The sequence below is a fragment of the Rhinoraja longicauda genome, chromosome 43 (assembly GCF_053455715.1).
Source record: "Rhinoraja longicauda isolate Sanriku21f chromosome 43, sRhiLon1.1, whole genome shotgun sequence".
Taxonomy (NCBI): Eukaryota; Metazoa; Chordata; class Chondrichthyes; order Rajiformes; family Arhynchobatidae; genus Rhinoraja; species Rhinoraja longicauda.
The window spans coordinates 6475169-6485999 of record NC_135995.1 but is presented as its reverse complement, the minus strand read 5'-3'; the positions used below and the strand labels follow the sequence as shown (position 1 = coordinate 6485999).

At 46.9% G+C, this 10831-nt stretch overlaps 1 protein-coding gene and 1 pseudogene across 1 annotated transcript in view; one reads left to right on the top strand and one right to left on the bottom strand.

The window, feature by feature from the left end:
• LOC144612110 (sialic acid-binding Ig-like lectin 13) overlaps positions 1-9274 on the top strand; it is a 19040-nt pseudogene extending 9766 nt beyond the window's left edge.
• The window catches only part of LOC144612204 (myelin-associated glycoprotein-like), a 760913-nt gene that overhangs the window by 241830 nt on the left and 508252 nt on the right, over positions 1-10831 (bottom strand).

Below are 10831 nucleotides of genomic sequence, written 5' to 3'. Positions count from 1 at the left end.
TGTTTTAGAGTTAAAAATGGAAGCAACATATCACAAAATTAAAAATTAGGAAAAGTAAATTTACATTTCATAAATAACACATTGGGAAAAACATTTCCAATTTAACAAGTATCCTACCACTCCAAAGATAAGAATAAAATCACCCTTGCACCAGATTCCATAGGCTAATGGCCAAATTGATTAGAATCAATTATAGTTGAAAATCTGCATTTAATATTTCAAAGATTTAAATTACGTTTTGCATTTTTTGTCAGAAGTTTAGGTGTCGAATCCTCATCTGATTCGCTAGATTCGTAGACTGGGGTTTGACGCCTTCTCCTCCGATTTGTCATGAATTCTGGCTTTGGTACATCCAATCCTGTGAAAAATAAAAATGCTCATCATCTGTTATGGCCAACTTCAAGTATTTATCTTCACTGAACTTAACAGTGCAAATATCTGTGGAAATATCACTTTGCAATGTTATCATTATTTCCTCCAGAGTATTCATGCTATTATTCAATTGTCACGTCTATTTGACAAAGACAGCAAACAACCTTACAATTATTTTTCAGAGTTAAAGAAAAATCAACCAGCATGAAGAGTATGACGGATGAGAATGTGTATATTTCCAGGTCAGAAATCGCAATGACCACAGATCTATTTAGTTTTCATGAGGGAAAAAAAAATTCATGTCAGCATGCATCATTAGAAAAGGGCAAAAAGGGAAAAAAAAGTGGACAAAATTTTGTACAAACCAACAGCAAGCATGGCTTCATAATTCCGCTTCAAATTCTTATAACGGAGCTTCTCCCAGTCACTTATTTCTTCAAACTCTTCCTTGGAAAAATAGCCAGCAATGTCTTTGAACTTGTCAGCATCCTGGAAAAACAAACATTGTATCTGATTCACTTTGGTGCATAATCTGTAATCATCAGATATTAATTCCAAAACAGATTTGAAAATATCATTTAAAAAATTTAATACAGGACAATTCCAGGATAAAGAATCACAACTTAAAATTAAAGGGTAACTTCTTCAGGACAGAAATTAGATATTTCTTCACTCAGAATATAGTGAGTTTTTTTCTACGGTTGAAAGAAATCAGCTGTTAATTACATTCCAGCAAGATCAACACATTATTGATTCCAAGAAGTAATAAACCATATCACAGTGAGAGAGGAAACTGCATTTAGAGTGCAGGTCTGGCGTGATCTGCCTGAAAGGTCCAGACCCAAAATGTTGCCTGTCAAGATTCAAGATCGCAACTTCCAGCCAACATACATCAGTGTCTACATTTCTGGCAATAAAGACAGTGACAATCATGGACTTCCCCCACACTGAAGTCAGGAGAAGCACACAATGGCTCCTGCAAAAACACTATTGTAAAAAAAAAAAATTGCCCGAGATAATAATCAGCAAGCCAGGCAGCATCTGTGGAGGTAGAAACGGAGTGAATATTTCAGGTTAATATTCTTTCCTCACAGCTGGGGAAAGTTGCCAGATGGAGACAGACAACTAGAAGGATGAGGGAGATGGTCTGAATGGCCTCCCAGATCAATATTAATGTCAGTGATCCACTTCAGAGCCCAGGGAGCTCATCCACTCCTCATTGACACCAATTCCTGGGGTTGTGATGATCTGAGAAGGAGCAGCAGCATTTTCCCCATTCCCAGGCTCCCGAGGGGACATTTATCCGGCATCTTCTGCACACTCTCCATGTCAAAGCTCCCTGGAGTCTCACCTCTGAGCCCTGCATCCCAGACATGGTCTCGTCTCCTTCAGCAGCACCTCGGTCTCCCTTCCTGAGCTCAGCCACTCACTTCACAGCTCACCTCGACTAAATCTCACCTCGGCAACACCCCACCTCGACGAAACCCCACCTCGACGAAACCCACCATCACTAAACCCCACCTCGGCTAAACCTGACACCTCGACTAAATCCTCGCCTTGACTAAACTTTACCTCACTAAACGTCGCCCCTCAACTAAACACACCTCACTACTATATTTCACCTCACACCTAAACCCCTCACCTCCACTAAACCTCACACCTCACGACTAATCTTCTTCTCACTCTTAAACCTCGCCTCGACTAAACCTCACCTCGACTAAACTTTTGCCTCGACTAAACTTTAACTCAAACCTCACTAAACCCTACCTCACTAAACCGCCTTGGCTAAACCCCACCTCACTTCAACTAAACCTCACCTTGTCTAAACCTCGCCTCAACTAAATCTCAATTAACTAAATTTCACTAAACCTCAAAACTCACTGAATCTCACCTCACTAAACTGCACAAGACTAAACTTTACCTCAACTAAACCTCCCGCCTCACGACTAAACTTCACCTCAACTAAACCTCACCTCAACCCAAACCTCACCTTGACTCAACCCCACACCTTAACAAAACCCTCACCTCCACTAAACTTTACCTCACTAAACCTCACCTCACTAAACCGCCTTGGCTAAACCCCACCTCACCTCAACTAAACCTCCCACCTCACGACTAAAATTTACCTCAACTAAACCTCACCTCGTCTAAACCTTACCTCAACTAAATCTCAATTAACTAAATTTCATTAATGTGCAAAACTCACTGAATGTCACCTCACTAAACTGAGCAAAAATAAACTTTACCTCAACTAAACCTCCCACCTCACCACTAAACTCCACACCACTAAACACCACTAAACTCCACCTCACACCTAATCCCCGCCTCGACTAATCGCCGCCTCTCTCCCGCTATTTATCCCAGGGAGCTTTGACATGGAGAGTCGTCCCCCCCCGCTCTGCCTCTCGCAGTGTAATCAGTGTTGTGGGGGAACAGTGTGTGTGATGATACCATTAAAATGCAGAATATGTCTCATCTATCAATTCACAGATTTTTGTTATTTTTCTTTTTAAATGATTTCTGCAAGTTTCTGCCCACTAAAATGGCGTCATGACGTACTACGGTTTTTATGGTCGAGTGGTCAACCTTGTTCCTCTAGTATCTTTGGTTGAGGTAAAGTTCAGTGGAGGCTAGGATTGGGTGTGAGGTGACGTTTAGTTGAGGCTGGGGTTGGTCGAGGCGAGGGGTTTGGTCGAGGCGAGGGGCTTGGTCGAGGCGAGGGGCTTGGTCGAGGCGAGGGGCTTGGTCGAGGCGAGGGGCTTGGTCGAGGCGAGGGGCTTGGTCGAGGCGAGGGGCTTGGTCGAGGCGAGGGGCTTGGTCGAGGCGAGGGGCTTGGTCGAGGCGAGGGGCTTGGTCGAGGCGAGGGGCTTGGTCGAGGCGAGGGGCTTGGTTGATGCGAGAAACAGGATGATTAAACCACCAGGGACAGGACGATTGAACTACCACTCTACCAGGGACAGGGCTATTAAACCGCCAGGGACAGGATGATTGAACTACCACTCAACCAAGGACAGGGCTATTAAACCGTCAGGGACAGGATGGTTGAACTACCAGGTATGTAGGTTAATTGGCTGGGTAAATGTAAAATGTAAAAATGTAAATGTAAAAATTGTCCCTAGTGGGTGTAGGATAGTGTTAATGTACGGGGATCGCTGGGCGGCACGGACTTGGTGGGCCGAAAAGGACTGTTTCCGGCTGTATATATATGATATGATGATATGATATGATATGATACCACTCAACCAGGGACAGGGCTATTAAACCGTCAGGGACAGGGTGATTGAACTACCACCGAGTTCGTTGGGGCACTGATAATGTGGTACAGGGACAGAGGCAGGCTGGACAAAGGGCCGTAAATTTAGGAGAGTGTCTAAGCAGCAGGGATGGGTTGAAATGGGTCATGAAGGTAACTAAGGGTCAAGTGGATAACTACTGCGCTTGCTCAATGAGGTAAATGAATATTGCAAATACGCCCCTGATCGGGAAACTGCCAATTGCCATGCACATACAATGTATGATCTGGGGGGGGGGGTACCCGGCAGTACAGAAGATTGTGACCCTCAGTGCTCTGATTGGAAGGAGCCCGAAGGGGAGGGGGTTTCAGCAAATGGGAGGGAGATTCAACGAAGTTGTACTGTATAAAGAGAAGGCACTGTCTTTGTCTCGGTGTGTCTCGGTTTGGAGAGGCACCCGGCTCTGCAGACTCGTGAATAAACTTGTCTTGTTTCCACGACTTTGTCTCTGGCATCGTGATTGTGAGCACTCACATTTACATCTCACAAGCTTGGGGGCTCGTCCGGGATCGCCACTTCGGCCGCTTGGCGGAGGCGCGGAAGGAAGGGAAGGTGCACCCTGCTGATTTCAGCAGTCCCTGATCTCCTTGCTTGCCATCAGCGGTTTGAGCGAGTGATATCCGGACAAGAGACTCGTGGATACAAGAGGGAATCCGGAGAAAGGAAGGGATCAATCGAGCAATTTCTGTGCACAGGACCCGGGTAAGAAAATTGACTATTAAATATTACTCGGGCGATTGGGTTCTGTCGGACGGGAGAGGTCGGACAGGGAGGATGGATAATTCTTGTGTTAAGAATAATGACCCAGGGGATAAAAAATGTGCCAAGGAAAAGGGACCAAGGGAAGAGGGTCCCCACATTCCGCCCGATAGTCCGTTGGGGCGAATGTTACAACTCTGGGGAGAAGGAGGCACAGGGGGTAAAAATAAGGAGACTATGATTAAATTCTGTTATTTTGATTGGCCAAAGGAACCAATAAAAGGGAGTTCAGTCTGGTGGCCACGACTGGGCTCCGATGAGGATTGGGTACGGCAGGCATTAAACGTGTTTGTCAATTCAAAAGCTTTACCCAATCTGGAGGAAAGTTGTTATGTAGGCTGTTGGGTTCCTCAGGTACGTTTACTAGAATTGGCAGGTAAACAAGAACCAAATGTTCCCAAATGGGATCCCTTGGAACATTTGCCACCACCATACGTGGTCCCACCGCCTCCCCTTTCCGGGTCTATACCCGAACAACCAAGGGAAGACGGAGGGGAGACGTCAGGTGGAGGAGGACAGGGAGCGGCAGAGAATCTGCCTTCCCTAGAACTCCGTAGATCCCGTCGAATAGAGGAAAGGAAGGGTGAAACTTCAACTGCATATCCCTTGAGGGAGGTCCCCATGGGCGGACAAGGAGGGGGATTCGGATTTGTAAACGTTCCCCTGACCAGTACGGAGGTTAGGAATTTAAAAAAGGATATGAAGGGTTTGCTGGAAGATCCCTTGGGGTTAGCAGAGCAACTCGACCAGTTTTTGGGCCCAAATATATATACCTGGGACGAACTGATGTCCATTATGGGAAATCTGTTCGACTCTGCAGAAAGACAAATGATTAGACAGGCCGGAATTAAAATTTGGGAGCGATCCGGGCATCATCCAGCTGTAGCGGGGAACGTGAAGTACCCGATTGCCTCGCCCAATTGGGACAAGCAGTCCGAAGAGGGTCGGAAAAGCATGAGAGAACTCCGGGAAATAATAATAAAAGGAATAAGGGAGGCCGTGCATAAGGGACAAAATTTTGAGTGAGCATTTGAGAACCAGCAGGCAAAGGACGAGGCCCCCACTACCTTCCTACGAAGGTTAAGAAAGAACATGCAGCAATATTCAGGGGTCGACCCGGAGTCAGACGCCGGGCAACAACTCTTGAGGGCGAATTTTGTAACCAAATCCTGGCTCGATGTCCGGAAGAAATTAGAAAAAATAGAGGATTGGAATGAGAAACCATTAAGTATATGTGCGGCGGGATGAGGAAAGGCAGAAGGGGAAAGCCAAAATGATGATGCAGGCGGTAAAGCAAGTGGTTGAGCAGGACCGAGAAGGGGATAGACGGAAAGAGACCTATAGGGGAACAGGAAGAGGAATAAGGGGAAGAATGGGAAGCGAGAGAAGAGATATAGGACGCGATGGGGCATGGAGAACAGGACCTTCTAGGTATTATCACTGCAATGGGGAAGGACATTTCAAAAGAGAGTGCCCTAAACTAAGGAGAGAGGTTCAGTCGTATGCCCTGATGGAAGAGGAATAGGGGGGTCAGGGGTTCCCCTCCTTGGGGTTAACAGGACACAAACGGGAACCCCTAGTAAATTTAAAACTCGGACCCCAAGGAGAAGACACAGTGTTTATGGTAGATTCGGGGGCTGAAAGATCAAGTGTGACCAGAATACCTGAAGGGATGGCGACCGGAAAAGGGCATGTGCAGATTTCTGGAGTAGGAGGGAAAGTGATGGCGGCCCCGGAGATAGAAGGAGTAAAAGTCAAATACGAAAATAGGGAGGCGGTGGAAGATTTGATTCTAGTTCCACAGGCTGGAGTAAACTTAATGGGACGGGATCTGCAGATCCAGTTGGGAATAGGAGCGGCACCTGTGGAAGGGCGGATAGTGGTCCAATTTAGAACGGAGATGAGGAAGAACTTTTTCAGTCAGAGGGTGGTGAAGGTGTGGAATTCTCTGCCTCAGAAGGCAGTGGAGGCCAGTTCGTTGGATGCTTTCAAGAGAGAGCTGGATAGAGCTCTTAAGGATAGCGGAGTGAGGGGGTATGGGGAGAAGGCAGGAACGGGGTACTGATTGATAGTGATCAGCCATGATCGCATTGAATGGCGGTGCTGGCTCGAAGGGCTGAATGGCCTACACCTGCACCTATTGTCTATTGTCTATTGTCTATTGTCTATATAAACTAAAAGAAGATGATGAACAGAGGATCAATGATCAGGTCTGGGCTAGGGAAGGAAATAGAGGGGGGCTGAGGATACCACCCCTCCGGATATCCCTCCGGGAAGGGTATGACGTGGTGCGAGTCAAGCAATACCCTATCTCCATCGAGGGCCGAAAGGGACTCCAGCCAATCATTGAAAATCTATTGAAGGAGGGAGTATTGGAAAGTTGCATGTCCCCTTATAATACCCCTATCTTACCCGTACGAAAGACAGGCGGAACATTCCGGCTTGTACAGGACCTCCGAGAACTAAATAAGGTGGTCCGGACTAGGTATCCGGTGGTCCCTAACCCAAACACGATTATGGGACGGATACCCCCCAGTCACAATTGGTTCAGTGTAGTGGATCTAAAAGATGCATTCTGGAGTTGTCCCTTGGATGAGGGGAGCCGAGACTTGTTCGCTTTTGAATGGGAAAACCCAGGAACGGGTAGAAAGCAACAGTATCGCTGGAAAGTACTTCCTCAGGGATTTACTGAATCTCCAAACCTGTTCGGTCAAATCTTGGAACAGGTGTTAGAGGAATACCCGTGTGTCCCCCGGATCCAGCTCCTGCAGTATGTGGATGACCTCCTGATCTCTGGAGAGGGAGAAGAGGAGGTGTGGGATGCCACTATAATATTACTAAATTTCCTGGGAGAGAAGGGACTAAGGGTATCGAGGAATAAACTGCAGTTTGTGGAACAAGAGGTGAAGTACCTGGGCCACCTAATAAGTGGGGGAAAGCGAAGAATAAATTCTGAAAGAATCGCAGGAATCACAGGCTTGCCAATGCCTCGGAATAAAAAGGAAATCAGAAAATTTCTGGGGCTAATTGGGTACTGTAGACTCTGGATCGATGACTATGCCAGACAAGTCCGGTTCTTGTACAACAGGCTAGGAGATGAGAAAGATAAGGTGGAATGGGACCCGAAAGAACAACAGGATTTCCATCAGCTAAAGAATAGCTTGATAACCGCTCCAGTTTTAGCCCTGCCATCAATAGGCCAGCCCTACCATCTGTTTGTAAATGTGGAGGATGGGATAGCCCTCGGGGTATTGACTCAGAGGAGGGTGGGAAGCCGGCAGTCTGTGGCATTCTTATCAAAAATATTGGACCCAGTGTCACGAGGATGGCCTGTCTGTATACAGGCAGTGGCAGCCACAGCGGTCCTAGTAGAGGAGAGCAGGAAATTGACCTTTGGGGGGGTTTTGGTGGTCTCCACCCCACATACGGTGAGAACAATATTGGCACAGAAGTCTCAGACTCAAGGATATTAAAGTATGAAGCTATCCTGATGGAACAGGATGAGTTGACCCTAATTACGGACAAAAACTTCAACCCATCTCAGTTTTTGTACCCGCCCGAAGAAAAAGAAAAAGAGACAGAGAAGCCAGAACATGATTGTAGCGAAATAATAGAATTAGAGACCAAGAGTAGGGAGGACCTGGGGGAACAGCCTCTGGCTGAGGGAGGTCGATGGTTTACAGATGGGTCATCTCGGTGCATAGATGGGAAAAGACACAGTGGATACGCCATAATTGACGGGAATACATTAAGTGAAATAGAGGCTGGACGATTACCTGGGAGCTGGTCAGCCCAGTCCTGTGAGCTCTATGCCCTGATGCGGGCATTGGAGTTACTCGAAGGCCAAGAAGGCACCATATATACTGATTCGAAATATGCTTTTGGGGTGGTGCATACCTTTGGAAAGATTTGGAAGGAAAGGGGAATGATAACAGCGAGAGGAAAGGAGTTAGCACATGAACAGTTGATTGAAAAAACCTTGGAATCATTAGCAAAGCCAGAGCAAATAGCAGTAGTACATGTGGCGGGACACCAGAAGGGAAATTCTCTAGAGGCCCGGGGAAACAGAGCCGCGGACGAAATGGCAAAATGGGCGGCTTTACAGGTGACAGTAAAGATGATGTCTCTGATACCTCTCAGGGAAGGGATGGAGAAGATACCCGTGTTTTCCGAATTCGAGATAGGTAGGATGAATGAGTTGGGAGCAAAAATAGCAAAAGATGGACGGTGGTGGACGCCGGATGGGAAGCAACTGCTAAATAAGGAGGTTATCAGAGAATTATTGGGGAGATTACATTCCCAGTCACACTGGGGGGCTCAGGCATTATGTGATACCCTTTTACGTACGTATGCTTGTAGGGGAATATATACTCTGGCTAAACAAGCAGTCTCAAGCTGTGTCATCTGTCAGAAGATAAATAAGAAAGTGATGAGGGCAAAACAGTTAGCCATCAGACCATTCCAGAGACTACAGGTAGATTTTACTGAACTCCCTAGGGTACAGAAATGGAAATACCTCCTAGTGGTAGTGGATCACTTTACTCGTTGGGTGGAAGCATTTCCCACAGTAAATGCCACTTCACAGGTGGTAGCCAAAATTCTATTGGAACAAATAATCTCTCGAATCAGATCGAGAAACCCATTTCGCATCAAAAGCCCATTTGCTCATTTGTGATGCCCTGTGGATAAAATGGAAGTTGCATACTCCCTGGCACCCGCAGAGTTCTAGAATGGTGGAGAGGATGAATGGCACCCTAAAGACACAAATTACCAAACTAATGGAGGAGACTAGACTACCTTGGACTATGTGCTTGCCGATAGCCTTGCTTAGAATTCGAACCGCCCCATGAAAGGATAGAGCAGTATCCCCCTACGAAATGTTGTTTGAGTTACCTTATTTGGGAAAGATAGAAGGAATACCCATCTTAGAGGGAAGTGATGTTTTCTTAAGGAACTATCTATTGGCAGTATCTCGTTCTATTACAGAATTAAAAACCAAGGGGCTGCTGGCAGAGTCCCCCTCTCGACTTTCCAATCCATTCTGTGAAGGCGGGAGACTGGGTTCTTGTGAAATCGTGGAAGGAGAAGTTGCAACCCCGTTGGACTGGTCCGTATTTGGTATTGTTGACCACGGAGACGGCAGTGCGGACGAAAGAGAAAGGGTGGACACACGCAGCGCGAATAAAGGGACCAGTGGAACCTCCGGCTGAGGAGGACTGGACAGTAAGGCAAGGGAGGAAACCACTGACTCTGATCTTTGAGAAAGAACGATTGAACTAGAAGATTACAATGCAGTGCGTGGCACTGGTGCTCATGATGGTTGCCACTGTAAGTAAATGCATGGACAGCTGTGATAAATGTTACCGCCCCATCAGGTATGGCGGACAAATCATAAGGTATTTTACCTATTATTCCGATGCGCCTGACGCATGTTATACCTTTAGGGCCAAGACCAGCTGTAAGGAGGGGGGGTAGAATACTACCTAGTGCAGAATTTGGGATACTCAGGGGCAAGGATAGGTAGCATCTGCCCCAAAGGAGATGGTTTTGCTTATGGAAAGCCGGACAATGGGGGATGGGGTCCCGGTTGGGGAAGGAACATCTAGACAGGCAAAAGGAAATCCTAATAAACTGGCTACGAGCAAAAGGGACAACCCGACCAGCCCCAACTAAGGGACCTCAAGTACATGTATCCTTGTACGAAGAGATACAGAAGCAGATAGAAATTGCTGAATTGGGAGGGAATCTCTTTGTGGACCTGGCTACCAGGATTGCTCAGACGCTAAATGTCAAGGACTGCTGGGTTTGTGGAGGACCTCTTATGAGTTCTCAATGGCCTTGGAGGGGATCAACTGTCGAAGTGGGGGACCTATTTGGGTGGAACATCACGAAAGGGAGAGATCGGGGGCCCCAGGAATGGCTATTGACTGACGCTCCAATAGGGACAGAATGTATAGCTCGACCAAAGACTCAGGGGAGAGAAGAAGTAGGCATTAGTCCTTGTCAATGCATCTTAACCTTGTGGGTGAACCAGACACGGACCTGGTGGCCTGAGGAACCTAAATGGTATCTGGCCAAAGAAGACTGGGGAAATTGTACAAACATTACCCGAGTCCGAGATAAAACAGGCAACGAAAGCCGAGTCTGGAACTGCACAGGGAACAACCCATATCAGGGGTTACCAGTTTTACGGGACCTCTGGGAGAGGGACACAGTCAGTGGACCTGCTCCAGAGGGATTACTCTGGATCTGTGGACATAAGGCCTACTCAATACTTCCGGGAAAATGGAGTGGAGCGTGTTTCATTGGGTTAGTGCAGCCGGGATTCTTTTTATTGCCAGCCGGGGGAGGACGAATGCTGGGCACTCCAGTGTTTGATGACCTACAAAGGGAAAAAAGAGAGTTGG